The following is a 20737-nucleotide window of genomic DNA, read 5'->3' on the forward strand; positions in this document are numbered from 1 at the left end:
CTGTTCTTCACTAACTCCCACAGTTTGCTCATACTCAGGTCCATTGAGTCAATGATGCCATCCAACCATCTCATCCTCTGTCACTCCTTTCTCCTTTTGCCCTCAATCTTTCCCAGCATCGGAATCTTTTCCAATGAGTTGGCCCAAATATCGGGTGGCCAAAGTATTGGAACTTCAGTTTCAGCATCAGTCCTTCCAATGAAAATTCAAGGTTGATTTCCTTTAGGTTGACTGCTTTGTTCTCCTCAAAGTCCAAGGGATTCTCAAGAGTCTTCTCCAACACCACAATTCAAAAGCATGAATACTTTGGCACTCAGCCTTCTTTATGGTCCAGCTCTCACATCCGTACATGACTACTGGAAAAACCATAGCTTTGACTATTCCAACCGTCGTCGGCAATGTGATGTCTCTGCTTTTTAATACACTGTCTAGGTTTGTCATAGCTTTTCTTCCAAGGAGTGAGCACGTTTAATTTCATGGCTGCAGTCACCATCCACAGTGATTTTGGAGCCCAAGATAATAAAGTCTGTCACTGTTTCCATTATTTCCCCATCTGTTTGCCATGAAGTGGTGGGACCAGATGCCATGATCTAAGTTTTTTTGAATGTCGAGTTTCAAATCAGCTTTTTCACTCTCCTCTTTCACCTTCATCAAGAAGCTCTTTAGTTCCTCTTTGCTTTCTGCCATAAGGGTGATGTCATCTGCATATATGAGGTTATTGATGTTTTCCCTGCAATCTTAATTCCAGCTTGTGCTTCAACCAGTCTGGCATTTCAAATGATGTGCTCTGCATACAAGTTAAATAAGCAAGGTGACAAGATAGAGCCTTGACGTTCTCCTTTCCCAGTTTGGAACCAGTCCATTGTTCTGTGTCTGGTTCTAACTGTTGCTTCTTGACCTGTATACGCATTTCTCAGAAGGCAGGTAAGGTGTTCTGGTATTCCCATCTCTTTAAGAATTTTCCACAGTTTGTTGTGATCCACCAGTCAAAGGGTTTAGCATAGTCAGTGAAACAGAAGTAGATGTTTTTCTGGAATTCCCTTGATTTTTCTATGAACCAACGGATGTTTGCAGTTTGATCTCTGGTTTGTTTTAGCGAGCACTTATTAAATACCCGCTCTATGTGAAGCCGTGTTTCAGGAGCTGTGTAAAGAACTGCAAACAAGACAGGCAAAGTTGCCCCTTTCGTGGAGTTCACATTCGGGTTGAAACTTAGAGCACAAACAGAATACAAACAAAAAATACAATAGCGACGTAGTGCAAATATAACAGTACAGTTAACCCTTGAGCAATTCAGGGATTAGGGGCACCAACCACCAGCACATTTGAAAATCCATGTACAACTTTTGATTTCCCCCAAATTAGCTATGACTAGCCCAATCTTTTATAAAGATTTTTTTTTTAATGTAGACCATTTAAAAGTCTTTACTGAATTTGTTACAATTTTGCTTTTGTTGTTTATGTTCTGGTTTTTTGGCTGTGACGCATGTGGGAGCTTCACTCCCCAACTAGCGATCAAACCCATATCCCTTGTGCTGGAAGGTGAAGTCTTAACCACTGGGGCAGCCAGGGAAATCCCTAGCCTGTTGTTGACTGGAAACCTTACTGATAATAGAAACAGTTGATTAAGACATATTTTGTATGTTTTGTGTATTATATACTATATTCTTCAAAGTAAACTAGGGGAAAATGTTATTAAGAAAATCATAAGAAAAAGAAAATATATTTGTAGTACTATACTGCATTTTTTTTACTTACTTTTAAAAAATTTTTTTACTAGTATTTATTGGTGCCGTTAAGTTTACTTTGTTCCTTTACAAAATGAATCATCTGTCAGTAATTATATCAATACTGCTTTATAATATACAAAACATTGTAGATGTTATACATGTTACTATCACTAGACATTGAAAATGAAAAGATAATGTAAGAGAGAAATTTGTATCTACAGGTATGACTATTCATGCATTGAGAATGAAGGAGTAGCAATATGATTATTTCATGGTAGCCTAGTGTAATCCATATAATTGCTTCACAGTAGCCTAGCCTGTACACTAATAAAGGAATCGATATACAATTTTTATGACATACAGTATTACAGTCATATTCATAATACAGAATTGGAAACATTTTTACATTAACTATCCCCACTTAATGTGGTCATAGGCTGATATGCAGTTTTTCCAATTATAATCCAATTATGCAAGAGAGGCCGACCGTATGATGATGTAGTTCTTTGAAAGCAAAGTTATAAAATAGTAAGAAAACTACACATTACTAATTTTATATTAACTATCACTCATCTTATGCCTTTGGAAGGATAGTCTAGGCCCTCTCTACCTCTGTTTTACCTTCATGACGTAACTAACTTTTTCTTAATTTTTTTGGTATTTCTAGGCAGCAGGGTTTGTCTGAAAGTTTTTTTCAAGTTGCCATAAATCTCCAAGAAATTTTCCATACATTTATTTTAAAAAGTCCACATATAAGTGGACTCACCCAGTTCAAACCCGTGTTGTTCAAGGGTCAGCTGTACTTACCTTATAGAGCAGCGGTGCTACTTGTCCAAGGGACATGTTACAAGGATTAAATGAGGAACACACTTGTGTGGCTGGTGTGTAATGTGTGCCAACCAATGGTATTGGGTTGACCAAAAAGTTTGGGTGTTTTTGTAACATCTTACAGAAAAGCCAGAGTGAGCATTTTGACCAACCCAACAGTCAGCTGAGCGAAATAACAGTAGTTTAAAGGCCGTTGCTTTTTCTGTCCTCTTGGAGAGACCAGTGGGTGTGGTGAAGATGTAGCAAATACTCTTGAAATGGGGCTAATGTGCCCATGGAAACATTTTTCGTGGAAAAAAAGTTGCCAAAGAAACCCTAGTGCCCTTGGTTTCCTGAGACAGAGAACGTGGGGGATGCATATGGAGGCGGAGTTTATGCTCCAGTCTGTGCAGCAAACCTCCTGCCTGGCACCTCCCTTCCCACCCCATGAACCTCACTCTACCCAGAGAAGGCATTAGAATTATTTCCCAGCAAGCATCAGAGCAGACCTCGGCTCTGATTTGAAGCTCACTTATAATTAAGTTGCAGCACCCATGCGTGCATGCAGTTGGGTGGGTGGGAGGGAGAGGAGGGCAGCCTCCCCAGGCCAGTGTTCTTCCTCTCTTGTCTTCACTGTATACTCATTGAGGATCTTTTTTTTTTTTTTAAGTCTTTAATGAATTTGTTACAATATTGCTTCTGTTTTATGTTTTGGTTTTTTGGCCAGAGACATGTGGGATGCTAGCTCCCAGACCAGGGATTGAACTCTCGCCCTCTGCACTGGAGGATAACTGGCCTGCCAGGGAAGTCCCTTCTCATTGAGGATCTTGCAATTTTTGTTTGTTTGTTTGTTTTTTCTTCCATTTTAATGAACACTTTACAAAGTACAAAATATACTGTCTTTTTGGGGGAGCATTAGGTACTTTTTTTCTCTCTGTCATACAGTACATGAATCTCGAGGGTTTTGTGTTTCTTCAAGAAAGAAAGTGTGAGGGCCCTGGGCAGGGCTGCTCCGTTCTCCCCGCGCCCAGAACGTGGGACAGATAGATATAAGTGCCACTGGTACTGCTGGTGACCCAGGGCATGCCAGACCCCCAAGGCAAGGCCCTGGGCAGGGCAGCGGCCTCTCTGAACCCCGCTGTGCAGCCAACATCCACTCACCCCCATCTCGGGATAACAGAAACGATTTTGGCAAAGAGCAAGAGGCGGGCTGGGGTTTTGTTTGCCGTTAGCCCCTCCGCTCCACCCCCAGTTTTGGAGCCAATGCTGCTCAGCTCTCCCTGGACCATTTTCTGAACAGATAAGCTGAAGCCGTGGACAGGAAGATGCACTAGGCTTGGCCTCTGCCCTGGGACCTGAATTTGGCATGTTTTCCACAAGCTCCTCACCCCCACCCTCTGGCCTTCAACTTTTTGGGACGCTCTCTGTGGATGAGCCCCAGTAGGTAAGGGGGCACTGGCCCCTAGAACCTCTCCTTGTAAATACTGTCTTCAGGGCTGGCTGCTTCTGAGGAGTCTGCTGGGCAGGTCTAGCCCTTGGGGCTGGCTGCACGGACCACTGGGCCTCTGCAGGGCGGAGCAGAGCCCCATGGGGACACCTCTGACCTCTCCCCAGTGTTAGTAGTTCGATCATATCTGATTGCCACCCCATGGACTGTAGCCCGCCAGGCTCTCTGTCCATGGAGTTCTCCAGGCAAGAATACTGGAGTGGGTTGCCATTTCCTCCTCCAAATTTTTTTTTTTATATCATGGCCCAGCCTCTGTTTCCTTGGACCAAATAGGGGATGTCCTGGGGCCTCTTCGACTGAGACACATTCTAAATTCTAGGTGGTTCTTGTCTTCTTCATCCCTGTAGGTAGGACTCAAGCTTGGAGAGAGAAGAAGCTACTCTATCTGTTGAGACTGAGCTGGGCCTGGCCATGCACACTGGCCTGTCTTTGTGGAGCCCTGACTGTTCCTTGGCATTGTTCAGAAGCCTGGCTCAGGCTCCCGGCTTCATAAAACCATTTAATATATAGTCATTTGACAGACTGAGAATATCTCTGGTACTATACTTTGTGGTCCTTTTGGAAGGGACTGTGAAATATGATTGAAAGGCACTTTGGAGGAAGGAAAAGAGAAGTGGGGTGGCTAAACAAGTCAGCAGAAATCAAGTTTGAATTTGTGAACCACTCAGCGGGGCACAAGCCAGGACATTGGAAATAAATCAAAATGAGCCAACATATTTTATATTATTCTTATTCAAGTATTTGTTACATCCATTACAGCACTGAGGCCTATTGACCTTTTCTTGGGGACGCTGATTCTCAGGTTGTTGGCTTTTGTTTCCCTAAAGTAAGTAATAATCGCTTGAACTCCCTGGCATTGCCATTGACCATGAAGCCAGCGGGATATACGTGAGGAAACAAATGCTTTCTCTGACTGCCCATCTCTGCCTGAACTGGCTAAGTCTCTGAGCCTTGAAGGCTTAACAAGCCAACACAAACATGCTGATTCCCCCAATCTGGTCAAAAAGAGTCTGATCGGGTTACAGTGAATTCCACTTCTTGCTCCTGGAAAATGCAGCCAGGTAGAACAGGTTCAGATACGTTACAACAGACTGGATATGAGCATCCCTTTTAAAAGACAAAATGCTGACTTGCTTGTAGGAATTTGACGCGATACAGATTTGAAAATATTTTGCGCAAAGATTTTCATGTTGGGCATCCTGACTGGTACCTGGTAAGGTAAATTCATTAACCAGATTGTGTTTCAAGCCCAAAGAGGTATGTCCTAAGTGAACATGATTTAAGAGCCCAGGGCCACGTGGACTTCTTGAAGCAGCTGTGTTAGACATTCAAGTTAAGTTGGGGCATGAGTGACCTCTAACATCTAAAGGAGCATTTATTCCTTGTAAGTTTATCCTCCAATTTTTTAAAAATAGTGTTTGCTGACATACAGCCTTCATTAAGCTACCAGAGACTTAAGATAATAGCAGGAAGTTGTGTACAGATAAACCCAATGTGGTCGTCAGGGAAGAATGGGACTTAGTCAATTAAAATCATTAAAGGATATTTGAAATGCCTTTCTAATAGGGTGCCTAAGCAGTCCACACATTCAAATAAAGGAGAAACATCTTATCTCATCCCACGGTTCTTCTTGGGGCCAAAAGATTCTCCCTTGAACTCACTCTGTTTATAGATGGCAAGGAACGAGGTTTATTTGAACTGATTTTGTTTTGAGTTTGTGTGGGTTTTTCCTCTCAACTGCAGAATGTATTCTTTCAGTTCCTGAGTCTGAGCCTGGGTTATTTTTTTTTTTTTTTGTAGCAGTGCCAGAGTTTATCACCACTCACTTCTGGATAGTGTTAATGCAACAGTCACTTCCTGTCTGCAAAACAATCGTAACATTCACCAGAGTTCTGGGTGTTAAGGCCACGTGGGGGATTGTTACCTGAAATGGCTAAAAAAAGTTAGTGCAAGATGCTGACACTGTTTATGGAGAAATATTGTTCTAGGTTCAACACGTGCCTATCAAACACATGGGAAGGATAAAGCAGACCCGAGAACAGACCAGAGGGGACCCCTTTGTTAGTGTTTACTTAAGAGTGCCTTATGGAGCCTCTGGGCCTCACTGCATCGTGCGTTTGTCTGTAAGTAGCGGGAATTCCAAGGAAGGGGGTCTGTTAATGTAGAGCAGGGGTTCTCATACTTGAGCCTGCATCAGAATCACTGGGAGCATTGATGAAAACCTGCACTCGAGGGCCCATTTCCAGAGTCTACGATCAGTCACTCACGGCTGGTGGTGGAGGGGGCATGGTGAGGAGGTGGGAGTGTTCTTGAGAAGAGCATTTCTAACAAGTTATTGCTGCTGCTGCTGCTAAGTCGCATCAGTCGTGTCCGACTCTGTGTGACCCCATAGACAGTGATCCACCAGGCTCCCCCCTCCCTGGGATTCTCCAGGCAAGAACACTGGAGTGGGTTGCCATTGCCTTCTCCAATGCGTGAAAGTGAAAAGTGAAAGTGAAGTCGCTCAGTCGTGTCCAACTCTTAGCGACCCCATGGACTGCAGCCTACCAGGCTCCTCCGTCCATGGGATTTCCCAGGCGAGAGTACTGGAGTGGGGTGCCATTGCCTTCTTCTAGGGGATGCTAACGCTGCTGGTCTACATGGAGCACATGTAGAGAATCACTGCTGAGGAACCACAGGGAGGTCAAAGGGGGATGAAACTCCATGCCGGACTGAATATTGGCTTGGCCCCAAAATTTGTTTGTGTGTGTCCATAATACCTTGTGGAAAAACCCGAACAAACCCTTTGGTCAACCCCATACTTCAATTCTTTGTCCCATTTAAACGTGATAACATCTTACAAAAGATAATTTTGTCATGGCTTGAAAGGTGCAAATAGTCATTCCTGGCTTCATAGAATAGATGTATTTTAACAAAGCAGCATACAAACAGATGAACAAATGAACAAAGTATAGATGAATCCTATTCGCTTGCTGATCTTGTCAATCAAGTCAGGGACAGAGTCCCTTATGGTGGAATTCCCTGGGAGCACTAAGGAGGAGCGCTTAGTTAAGGAAGGGGCTCCATGTCATGCTCATGGCATCCTGGGTGTAGGATTCTGGGTTGCGACCGTACCGTTTTCTCAATTCTACAAGTGCTCTGGCCAGGCTCTTTGCTACTGATCATTCTACCTTAACTCTTGGCACTGCCCTCATCAGCAGAAAATTCTCCCATTCCTGTGGATTGACTGATTATGTATTTCACACTCTTGGAATTTAGCTCTCTAATTGTCACCTGAGCATTTTCATATCCGATGTTAGCAGACATTTCAAAAACTGTCACCTAAACCTTCCTTACCCCGAGACTGCCTTCAGTTGAAGTCTTCAGGGTTATGGAAAGTAAACCACACGCCCAAAATGAAATCACATGAAATCAAGGTGAAATGCGTCAGGTCTTCCACTTTGTAGTATTTTTAAGAGGGAACAAGTAGCAAAATCGACTCGTCATGAACGCAATAGAGAATTTCACCGCTTGATCATCCTTCTCAATTGAAACCCTGTTTCTACTGGTGAGAAGCAGAAACAGGAGTGGTCTGTGCTTCCCACACTGGGGGGAGCACCCAGGAATCATTTCTTTGGGAAAATTCAAAAGGAATTTGTAGAATGTGAATGATCCATTATCTTCATGATTCAAAACATGGCAGCCGGTGTCAGGCATACGTATCGCATGCTGGGCTTGTAGTTCAGTATCAGACTGAGCTACAGTTAAAAGCACACATGTTGCTGCCTGAGGCTTAGAAATTGGAAAGGAAGAGGAGAGGTGGTTTTAGTTGGGGAATAACTCTTCGTGTACAAGGACAGGCGTGGCGGGGGTGAGGGGGGAAGGAGGGAGAAAAAAAAAAAAGACTGTTCCATCTCTTCCGAGTTATCATTTTGGCCTCCCAGGCTTATCCATTTTTGGAAGCCGTTGGGACTTCTGAAGAAGTCAGGATTGTCTTTGCCTCCCTCCTTTACTGTCTCCTTTTTCATCTCCTTTCACCCCTGTCTCCGCTCTGCTCTATCCCTTTTATAGCAGAGCTTCCTTGGAGCTGGCCTTCTGGCTGCTTTTCCCTTCCCTGCAGGGAACCACATTCGACAATCCTTGCTCATTGCCCCAATCCACCTGCTCTGAATAGTCTCACCCATAACGCCTTGGGCGCCCCATGCTTCCTCATAAATGTGCTCCAAAGGATAATTGCGGTTTCTCAGTTACAGGCTCGATATGAGGCGACAGTTTCGTGGTCAGTCCAGCTGTACTGGGAGTTAAAATTATCCACGCTTGTCTGCACTCTGCTTACCGAACTGTACGATTCCACCTTTTTCCAGTTGATTTAGCCTTCTCTCCCCTGTGGAGTGTACAGCCTGGATCCTTTTGCCTGCTCAGAAATTGGCTCCTGGGGTCTTTAGGAGTTTGTCAGACCGAGGGAATAATGAAGAGGTCTGGCGTGTGCAGATTTCTCCCTTTGATGAGTTGTAGGAGACCATTGTTTTTAAAGTGGCTAAATGACTAGTTGTTCCCCTCCCAGGAGGAAAAGGATTACTAAATTACATTCTTTCCCCTGTGCTGTTTCCTTCCTTATTTTGTCTCTGAATTTTGCTCCAGGTAAATTTTCCATCATTGAGGGGCTTTTTTGTATATCCATCATCTAGTTAAGAAGTGGAAATACCATGAGGGGTCCATGGATCCCTTGGTTTCAAATTTTGTGGTTTCAAACACCATCCTATGGATTTCAAGAGAAGTTGTGCTTAGGATCGACATGCACTTTTCCCTAAAAGCTCATCCAGGAGGCATATTTTCAGAAGCTAGTCAAGTCCACCTTTAAGCGCCTTCCTTGTGTGCCATCTGAATGGTTTTCCCTTACCTTCCTTGTTTATCTGAACTGCCTGTGTTTTCCTTCTGGAAACCCCATGTGCACTTTAATCAGGAAAAGAGAAGGGGCAGAAGAAATAGCCCATCGATTAAAGCTACATCGGCATTAGCTTCCTGGGTAGGGAAATGTTTATGAATTTACCGAGTGTATTTTCTCTCTGGCTTTATCAGAGCTTTGTGTGCAGTATTCTGGAGTCTCTAGATGAAATGCTTCCAAATGGTTTTCAAGGCAGCACTCCTCCAGTGTTTTCTCACTTTCTCAAGTAAAGAAATCAAGTCGCCTCCTATAATATTCATTCCTTTAGTCATAAAATGTACTGTAAGTTCAATAATGTGGTAGAGACAGAAATGAGTCAGACAGCTTCTACCCACCAAGGAATTTGCTTTCTAGTGTTGTGGGTAGAAGGAGGTCCAGGGTACAGTGAGAATACTAGTTTAAAAGAAAAGGAGGAGGTGGGGGACAAGTCAAGTTCCAAGTGGAAGAGTTGGAGTGGAAAATTTCCTAGAGAAGATGCTCCAGAAGCTGTGTTATAAAAGATGAGGTCCTGTTGACCTGGAGACAAGGAGAAGAGCAGGTATCTTGGTGGGTGGGAGGGCAGGGCCAGGATGAGCAGACACATGGGATCGTGAACCCAGCTGGTGAGCTTAGAGGCAGCCTGGGATGCCATATGCATGAATCTTTCCTGCTATTTAGGTTTGGGCAGCTTCAGTCATGAGCAATTTTGTGTGTACTTAAGGGCAGATCTTCCTCCCAGTAGAGATTTGTATCCTCTTTCTCATAATGAAACCCAGAGTCTCTTTTGGGCTCATCTGTAAACTAGAGAAAACACAAAGTCAGGACTCATCTCATTCTCCTCCACACACACTGGAACTCCAAAATAGAAACCACTCTCTACTGGATTCTCTGTTCTCCCAACACCACCAGCGTGTGGGGTGAGAACTACATGCAGCTGAAGCAGGGGCTGCAATTATGATGAAAGTGGACGACTCCTTCATGACCTTGATCTCAGCGTGCCTTGACAGAGCCCAAGTCTGTCTGTCTCTCCACAGTTGGAGCCTGGCCCTGATTCTGGCAGATTTAATAGCTCCTCATTTATTTTTCCAGTCTTCATCAACATGCTTCTAAGTAATTGTCTTCACATCCCATTACCATTTTTCTAGAATCTTCCCTGCAGAGGAAAACCAACACACCAAGCCGCCACTCTGGTTAAACGTTGGCAGATGCCTTGTAAAGTTTTCACAAAACATACATTAAGCAATTCAGAGAAAGCCTGTTGTAACAAGCCATTTGATTTTCATGAGCTATCTGCACTGAAAGAGTTTTGTCATATTTACACTATGTCTTTCACTTACTAGTTTCCTTTTAAGCTAAAAAAGGAAAAAAGAGAGAGAGGAGAAATAAAAAAGGTGAGTTCCTTTTCAGGGTAAAGACAGAAATTTTCTCGTTCACAGAGTTTTCCTGTAGCCACGTGGTCTATGCCATATATAACGGACACACGAGCCCTGAAAGACGAACCCTTCTTTGCCCCTCAGGAGTACTTTCTATTTTTTGTATAACGAGATGTTATTAGATAAATAAATAACAACATTTCTTAAAAAAAAAAAAGGTAGCCACTTTTGTGGAGGTTGAGGATTGGGCAAACCATGACACCCAACAAGAGGTGAAACCAGAAATGGTTGGTGCTTACCACGGGTTGCTGTCTTATCAGTATGGACTTGAAACTACCCGGTAACTCCCTGCCCATGGAAAATAAAATGGTCATTCAAAAGTGAAAATCACAAGTTTTAAGCTCTTTTTAGACAAGATAGATGCTTCCTGGAAGACCTGTTAACCCGTGGATCATCCGGTTGTTAGTCAGTGGAGCAAAACCAATGGTACCACTCGGTGACCCAACGCTTCTGGGGCTGAACGTAGTCCAGGGATGGGGTTGTTATTTACGTGGAAAGGCAGTGGTTCTGACGTGGACGTTGGGTCATAATTCTTGTCATGTTTCCTATCAAGGTGTGTATCTCAGCAAGAGCCATCGGTCTCTTTCTAGTTTATACGAGGGACAGCATTCCAGGCAAGCAGCCAGTTGAACAGGGATCTGTGTTATACAAAGTTTCAGCACCTGGGGAAGCGTTTGTGTATGTAGGTGCATATTTTTGTGCGTATATATTCACAAGCCTTGTCCAGCCTCAGGTCCCCTGAAAGCAGAGCCTGAGATGAAGGCTTGCACACAGATGGTTTGTTTAAAAAGTGATTCTTCATGGCACACTGATGGGGGAAAAGTGGAAACAGTGACAGGTTTTATTTTCCTGGGTTCCAAAATCACTGTGGACAGTGACTGCAGTCACAAAATCAAAAGATACTTGCTTCTTGGAAGAATAGCTATGACAAACCTAGACAGTGTATTAAAAAGCAGAGACATCACTTTGCTGACAAAGGTCCATCTAGTCAAAACTATGCTTCTCCAGTAGTCACGGACGGATGTGAGACTTGGACCATAAAGAAGGCTGAGCGCCAAAGAACTGATGCTTTCAAACTGTGGTGTTGGAGAGAGTCTCCTGGACAGCAAGGAGATCAAACCCGTCAATCCTAAAGAAAATCAACCCTGAATATTCATTGGAAGGACTGATGCTGAAGCTGAAGCTCCAATACTTTGGCCACTTGATGCTAAGAGCTGACTCACTGGAAAAGACACTGATGCTGGAAATTATTGAGGGTAGGAGGAGAAGGGGGAGACAAAGGATGAGGTGGTTGGATGGTATCACCGACTCAGTGGTCATGAGTTTGGGCAAACACTAGGAGACAATGAAGGACAGGGAAGCCTGGCATGCTGCAGTCCAGCATGCCAGGGGTCGCAAAGAGTCGGACACGACTTAGTGACGGAACAAGGCAGCGGGAATGAAGGATGGAGGGAGTGGACAAAGGAAGGAGACATGTCAGTAAAGAGATGTGTAACTGAGTTGACCATTGTATAGACAACTGGTGCTGCCTCCTGAGGGGCCTTTTGAAGAGCTTAGGACATGCACTGCAGGTGTGTCTGTACAGGTAATGTGGAAGGACGCACTGGCATGCCAGCTCCCGCCTGGCACTCGCTAGGGGGGCCCTGAGGACCCCAGCTCATCCACCTCCTGGATGTACTTGCGAGTCCTAGATTAGACCCCAGGGCCTTGGAGAAGCTCCAGGGCAGAAAGTGGAAACTGTGAGGTGTAGGGCATGATTTGGCAGATGTTACCTGTTCCATTTTATCAGTTTTGATAAATGCATAAGCCTGTGTATGAGATCCCCACCCCTAGCAAGATGTAGTCTACTTCCATCTTCCCAGAAGTATCCTTGGATGCCTTCCTAATCAACCCCTTGAACTCCAGAAGCAATCACTGGTTTGATTTCTATTAGCATATATTAATTTTTCTCATCTAAAACTCCATACAGATGTGATCATCTGCTGTGTACTGTTTTGTATGTGGTTCCTTTCACTCAACATGATGTTCTGGACATTCACCCATATTGTTTCATGTCTCTGCGTTTTGTGACTTTTTATTCTCATGTAGTAGTCCAGTGTATAAATCCATCACCATTTGTTTATCCATTCTTCTATTGATTGACACTTGAGTGGTTTCCAGTACCTCACTATTATGAATAAAGCTGCTATAAACAAGTGTTTTTCTGGACATGTGTTTCTATTTCCCTTGGGTAAATACATCGGAGACTGCTGGGTCATCAGATAGCTGTATACTTAACTATATAACAAAAGTGGTTGTAACTTGTTACACTCCCACCAGCAATGTATTGGAGATCTGATAGCTCCATAGCCTTGCCAATATCTGGTGTTTTCAGTCTTTTTCACTTTAGCCATTCTAGTGAGTAGGTACCATGATTTCGTTGCAGTTTAATTTATATTTCCCTGAAGACTAATGAAGCCGTGTGCTTTTTCATGTGCGTATTGGCCATTGGAATATTTTCTTTGGTGAATGTCTGTTCAAATCTTTTGCTCATTTTTATTGGGTTGTTTGTCTTTTTATTATGGAGTGCTATGAATTCTTTACATATCCCAGAATCAAGTCCTTTATCAGATATATGTGTTGCAAATGTTCTTTCTCAGTTCATGGCTTGCCTTTTTATTTTCTTAACAGCATCTATTGACAAGCAGAATTGTAAAATTTTGACTTCGTTCAATAATTGTTTTTTTCTTTGAAGTTTAGGGCTTTCTGGTCTGTCTCTAAATCATCTTTGCCTATTCCAAGGTCGTAAAAAGGTAGTCTTAGGTTTGCTTGTAGAAGCTTTGTAGTTTTACAAGGCACATGCAGAATTGTTCTCCGTAGTATATGCCAACTTGTATTTCTTACCAAAAAAAGTTGGTAGTCAGTACTTTTTATGAGGGCTTCCCAGGTGGCTCAGTGGTAGAGAATCTGCCAGCCAATGCAAGGCACGAAGGAAACATGAGTTTGATCCCTGGATCAGGAAGATCCCCTGGAGGAGGAAATGAAAACACACTCCAATATTCTTGCCTGGGAAATGCCAAGGACAAAGGAGCCTGGCAGGCTACAGTCCATGGGGTCTCAGAGTTGAACACGACTGAGCAATTGAGCATATGCACTTTGTATTACTTCTGATCATGGATGGAGACATCACCTTGCAGACTGATGAATTACAGAGAGCTTTAAAAATCCCCACTAAGTTCCCCATGTTTACATCCTGATCTGCCCCTGTGATGGTATGTGAGTCGGGTCAGGGATGGAGGGATGATTTCTATACGGTCCTTGAATTTACTTTGGGTGATGCTGTTTGCCTTATCCCAGCCCATGTGTGCCTGCCACCATACACAGGGTCACTCTGCTGTTGAAACCTGACATATGTTAAATGCCTGTGTTGACACTTCTTTTTTTTAAATGAATGGGCTTTTTATTTAACTGGTGGCTGCTGAATTTGTGGGGGCTGCCAGGTCATTAAAATGATGTTTGTTTGAATTTGGCAGAGTGAAAAACTGGACTTATATTTACTTTTTTTTTGTTCCCAAGGCTGTTCTCACCATTCACCACTAACAATACTCTTTTGATTTTATGAAGAAGCCTTTACAGAAAAGAATGAAGTGCAGAAGAGGTTTATGACATGTTCTAGGCTTCATTGGTATGTGGGGTCTCTCTTCTCCAGTCCCTACAAGTGAAGAAGTGAAGAGGCCCTGGATTATACAAACAATTAGGAAAGGAACTGTCTCTTCTGAAATTGCATATTGTACAGATTGTCATTGGATCCCAGATGGTCAGTAATTCATGCATTCAAGGAACATCTTCATTTGGGTCTTAGGGGAAAAAGGGCTGGAATTAGAATTTTTGAATTATATTCTGGGTCCTGTTACTTGTTATCAATATGATCTTCAATGGCTTGTCTTCTCTGTGGGTCTGGGTCTTCTCACCTGTAAGATGGAAACAATAATTTCTAGTGTGTCTGTCAGAACTCACTGCTGAGGTCATCAATACCACTCCAAACCTTTTTGTTTTTGTCATAAGACCTTATTTTTTTTCTTGAGTGAAATTTATGTATTTAATTCTTGAGCATTCCCTGCTGGTCTTTAGAGTCTTTTCCATGTGGTGACTTAGAGATTAAGATCTCTTTGTATTTTCTTTGTCATCTCACCAAGGGACTCCCAAAGTCACAACAAGGCAAAAAGGGATAGGGAAGAATCCCACTGCCCAGCACCTGCCTTGCCTGGGAAGTGACATTCATCATCTGTCCACGGGAGCAAGTCACACCCCCATCCATGGAAGGCTGGGAAATGCAAGAGGGCGCACAATGCGCTGCTTGCTGATTACTTCCTGTCTTTGCAGTGTGTGTCATGCATGTTCTGTGATGCTCAAATGAAATTACGGATTAAAGTACTTTATCAGTTTATCACAGTATTTATAACAGGCTTATATTACTTTGTATTTCATTCAGGATGTGCCAATTTTGGTATGTTTGTTCCACTTGTACACACTTTTTTCCCCCCAGTTGCCTCTCTTCAAAATAGAAACAGCAGCCCTGAAGTTTCTTAAAGGCTGGTTGGCAAACAGGTTCTTCCACTCTCTACTTTTTTGCACCTAAACACTTGGTCACCCATCACTTGATTAGAGCAACAGAGTGAAAACACATTGGAACGAGCGGAAGATTTGAATTTTAGAAGAAATATGGAAGACTTGTAGAAATTTGAACTAGCTGCTGACAACCCTGCCAATTTTGTTTTAACGGCCAAGACGCCTCTATAATGAGCCGCTGGCATGGTATGCAAATTGCACGTGGAGACCTTCCTTGAGTAGCTTCAGTAGGACCCCTATCAATCTTGTTTGTGTTACTGATTTGCTTAGCGAAGCCACTTCTCAAAAAGAGTACAAAGGCAGGCTTCAATGCAGCTTGAGCCAAATTATTATAATTCTGGAATGAGTGGAATCTGAAATAATGAGGTTTTATTTTCCTTTGCCCTGGGGGTTTCTATGTAGTATTGGAAGAGGAAGAAATATTTGTTTTATTTAAAAGACACACAACTTTCATTGTGTTCAAAGCGGAATTAGAAAACAAGTCAATAAAACAGCCTCCTGGTACAATGGGACTTGTTCTGGTATTAATTTCACTGTTCAAAGCATTTAACTCAAAAGATCTGGGGTTTTTCCCCCCTCACTATTTGGCTCATTTAATTTTGAACTCAGGGCTCATAAACATAACTGCAAAGGCACTGTCTTTGTTATGAGTCTTTTTTTGTTGTTGATTTTCTGAAGCTCTGAGCCATGGATTCTGTGTGTGGTGGATATACTCAAAGTCTTTTCTCAGGAGGGGTGACCCACGCACATGGCCATAATCCAGAGAAGCTTCCACAGACCTGATAAAAACTCTTGCTCTTGTTTTCTTTCTGCACCACATCTGTATAAAACACTGCACACGAAACATGTGTTCTTAGGCTTGGAATAAAGAAGGGCTATTGGTTATCTTCCCGCCCTGGATCCATTCCCCCTCTTCGGTGACATCCTTTCTTCATTATATGCAGTCTTGGTGGGACTTTCAATTGAGATGCCCTCCCCTTGCTTGACCAGGATAGGGGTACATGACCAAGCTAAGCCAATCAGAATTCTCTCTCCTGGGAATCTGCATATTGACTTAAAGGATGGAAGCCATTTGAATGGATTCTTCTCGAAAGTTGCTTCCTGAAGAGGTTATCATTATTTCCTGCTACCTGAACTCCCAAAGGTCCTCTGAATCTTTGGTTTCCGACACTTGGTACTTCATTATTTTCTTCAGTTCTGTTGTGGTCCCAAAACTTCCCAGTAGTTTTTTTTTTTTTTTTTTTAATTATGTTTGGATTAATTCTGATTGGCTTCTATTGCCTGCAAAAACAAATTCTGTTTCAGCATATCGTTTATTTGCATTTGCCATAGAACCCCAGAATATCAGTAGGATGGAACCTTAAACTCAAAATGCATTGAAGTGGGATCTGAAAGGTTGGCCAAGCTCCTTCGTGACATTATAATTTCACTTATTAGAAGCAGTCAAAAGAATGTTATCTGAAGATTGAAAATATTTTTCTCTCCTGGATTGTCCTCTGGTCATAAAAATTAAAGTTAAAAGAATCCTCTTCATTGTAGACTTACAGTCACAATCACTCACTTGGCATTGCTACTTGTGATTCTCATAGGCACCTCAGTCACAAATCGTCTAAAACCAGATGCAATTTCCTCCAAACCTGCTCCCCAGGAAGCCAAACAGAGGAGAGATCAGGATAAGAAACGAGTCCTCATTTTCTTTCCATTGCAACTTCTCATCTGGTGTCCTTACTAGAAGGGTGATATCTAATAGAATAACTTAGGACTGTATTTTTTCCAGAAGCTTCTAAAAACTCTCGTCTATCTACCTATATTCTTCATTATAAGTACATTACTAAGTTTGGAATATAGAGAAGAAAAAAGATGGCATCCAATCCTAGCATGCAAAGAAAACTCCTATTAACATTTTGATCTGGTTCCTTTCCTGTGGATTTTAATGCCATGTGCCTAATAGAAAAAAAATGCATTTTTCATCTTGCTTTTCACTTAGCATTGTATAATAAGCAGTCTCTGTATGGCAATATGGCTTTCATAACCATCTTCCAAAGGGGGCTACATATTATTCTAAGTGGCTATTCTGTATTTACTCAGCTTTTTCTCTTCTGGACATTTAGACACATCGAGTAAATATAGAACACTCAGGTTTTAAACTTACACTTGCCCTGGTTGAAGAACAATTCAGACAGCTCCAAAGTTTGCCATGGTGAGGGATTTGTAAAATGTTTTCAGTTCATTTGGTTCCTTTGCTACTAGAGACAGGTCTGCTCAGATATGGTTGCTTATCACAACATAAATATCTGTAGTCACAGAGCAGCGGGAAACTTTTATAATCCACATTTGTTGCTTACCCATGAAAGTTTGAAAGCACAATGGACTCTTTTTACTCCTAGGCACTAGCATTGGTAAAATTTTCATAATTTGTATTTAATTTCTACCATTGAGTTTATTAGGTTTAAGTTTTGGATCTCAACCTCTTTGGATTTACTTCTGTTCCCTCCCCTATATTTCAGCAGTGAGTGATTATGTTTGGGTTTCCACTCTTGGAGGGCAATCCTTGGTCTGAACTGTTTTCATTTATTTTATTTTAAAATTACAAAGACATTTCCAGTTATATTTGGTTTTGCAATTCATTCCTCCTCTGTTTCACAAAAACCATAAAACCCACATTGTCTGAAAATGCTGTATTGAGCAAAATGGATTCAGTCCTCCTTGGAGAACAGAAAAGGATGGAGCCAGTGTGTGTTATAAACATTTCCAGGGAGATAGTCTCTTTCCCAGAATTGGTTTTAGTCAAAGGCTGCTGACCAGTTGTGTGATTTCATTTGGGGTTGCTGACCCTGGACCCTACTTGAACTTGACTCTGGATGTCATGAAGGCATCTACCCACATCATATCTGTGTCCTCAATCTCCATTCCTGCTGGTTCAGCCCCTGCTGTTATTTTTTAAGGACCCGAGCCATGTAAAACCAAGACTTTGGATTTCTGAATGAACGCTTCTAATGTTAAACTTGGTGGTTTCCTGTCATAGAAGCAAAGACTCAGTGAATTCTGATGGTTCTGCAATGTGGAGCTTTCTTTTCCGGTTAGATTAAACATCCTCATTCCCTTCGATTGCAACATTTGATCTTCCATGCTCAGAATCTGCAAATTCTTCGAACAGTTTACTTTCAGCAGATTACAACTGGCCTTTCATTTTCCAATCTGAGGAAAACCAAGTGGAAAGTGTGGGTTTGCTGGGGGATTGTTTTTCCTGTCTGCCCTCATATTTAGTTGAGGACTGTGATAGATGGAACTCAGATGGAGGACTTTCTCATGCAGGCCCTTGCTTCTGGTAGGCACTTGTGTTCCAAACGCTGTTGGATGGAATCCTACTTGCCCTGGGTCCAATCACAGGTATGAGTACCTGGCCATTGCGGTGGCGCTAGGGGTAAAGAACCCATCAGCCAGTGCAGGAGACATAAGAGACCTGGGTTTGATCCCTGGCTCGGCAAGATCCCTGGAGGAGGGCACGGCAACCCACTCCAGTGTTCTTTCCTGGAGAATCCCCATAGACAGAGGAGCCTGGTAGGCCATAGTCCATGGGCATGCAAAGAGTCAGACACAACTGAAGTGACTTGGCACACAGGCATGCATTATGTCAATGGCAGTTGCCGTCTCAATCTAAGACTTGAAAGAGACTCTTGAGAGGATCTGAGACTTGCCCCCTCCACAGAGACCACTTCATGATCTTCCCTGCTGCCCCCAGCCCTCTTTCCCTTCCCTGAGTGAGAACGGAAGAAGAGGGAGGAGTATCTGGGAGGCACACTGCTCATCACGCTGGTATTCTTGGTTGTTGCTGTTGTGCAGTCACTAAGTTGTGTCTGACTCTGCGATATTCTGTCCATTCCTGATGGGACTTGAGGGGACAAGTGTGCATGCTATTCTTTTTGGAGCACCTTTGAAATCCGAGCATCCCACAGTAGTCTTCCATATAATTTGTCTCCCCTCTGGTGCTTACTCACACCACTCTTGTTATTTTCACAAAGCCTCTGATCTCTGCTAGACTATGAACTAGCTGAGAGTAGAGAGACAATTGATCAGCAAATGATTGCCGAGTGAATAAATACAAGTCATTTCTTGGGGTCTCCCAGGGCCTGCCGAGCAGAGGAGTGGTGACGTCCTAGCTGGACTTGAGGTGGTTCACAGATACTCCATGGACCTTCTTTCCCAGCAGCAGCATATATCGGTTTCCTGTGGCTGCCATGACAAATTACCATAAACCCGGTGACTTAAAACAACAGAAACTAATTCTCCCATACGTCTGGAGGCTGGAAGTTAAAAATCAAGATGTTAGGGGGGCCCCTCTCTCTCTGAAAGTTCTAGGGGAGAATCTTTCTGTGCTTCTTCTGGGTTCTGGTGGCTCAACAACACTGGCTCAGGAACACTGGGTTCTGGTGTTCCTTGGCTTAGAGCTGCCTACCTTCAGTCTCTGCCTCTGTCTTCACACAGCTTCTCCTCTCCTCATGTCTTTTCCTTTTGTCTCTTGTGAGGACACTTGTCATTGAATTTAGGAGCCACCCATGTAATCTAGGAGGACATCATCTTGAGATGCTTAACTCAATTACATCTACAAAGACGCCTTTCCTCAATAAGATTACATTCACCAGTTCTGAGGATAAGGATGTGGATATGATGCAATATATGGATATAATGTAATATAAGATGTGATATCTTCTGGGGGACCACTGTTCAACATAATACAGCCCCAGTCTGAGTCATGCAAAAGGAGATGACTGTCTCATGCCCCCTCCCTTCAATTCCACCCACGCTTCCCCATTCTTAAAGAGAAGACGGACACCTGTGATGTTTCCTCTGCTTTTACTTCCTAGGCTGTGCCACTTGTTTAAACATGGAACCTCTTCCTTGAGCAAAAGGGCCAAACATCCACATTAGTTGGTAATTACTTGTGAATATGCAACTGAAAAATGCATTCTTAGAAAATGCCATTTCATTATTTACTAATATGTTAATCATTTCTGAAAGGCTGTTTGGAAGATGTCCTTTTGACGTCAGTCAGCATTGGAACTTCCTAAGCACTGATGAAAGAATGAAACCCCTCTCTGTTTCAAGGATGGTTCTTATTTGTTCTCTGTCAAGTCACGGTCCTTTCAGCAGTGAGATTCTAGGTCCAGCTCAGAGGTAAGGCAGGCAGCTTCTTGAGAGAAGCTATTACCTTTTGTTTGTTTCTCTCATCACTTGACTTAGTGATTTTTGTTTGGCTTCAGTCAAGTCCTGACAGTATAGAATCAACCATTAAAAGGGTTTTCAAAGGCACAGTTCTCGAAGGATCCCCTAGAACCACCTGAGGCTGGCTTTAGAAATAAACAGAGGTGAGTCGACCATCTCACTTTCACTGAAGCATCTAGGCTTTAGTCCTTGAATCTAGGAAGGGAGAGGATAGATGTAATTAGGATCAGAAAATAAGAGATTCTGGCCCCTTTGCTCACCAGGGAGTGACCTCAGATATGTTACTTTAACTTCTCTTGTCTTCAGTGTTTCCATCTCACATCGGTCTAACACTGTCAACCTTTCTCTAGTTCTGAAAATCCAATGCTCCTTCTGACTCTCAGACTCATTTTGAGCTCTAAAATAAAGTTTCTACAATTGATATCTTTATCTAAATTATTTTGCAAAACTAGTTTGGAAGTTGGAAAATAGATAATTGACAAAGTAACCTGTTACTTTCTGTGTATTCAGGCCCTCAAAAGCAAAT

This window comes from Bos indicus x Bos taurus, chromosome 26 (assembly GCF_003369695.1).
Source record: "Bos indicus x Bos taurus breed Angus x Brahman F1 hybrid chromosome 26, Bos_hybrid_MaternalHap_v2.0, whole genome shotgun sequence".
NCBI lineage: Eukaryota > Metazoa > Chordata > Mammalia > Artiodactyla > Bovidae > Bos > Bos indicus x Bos taurus.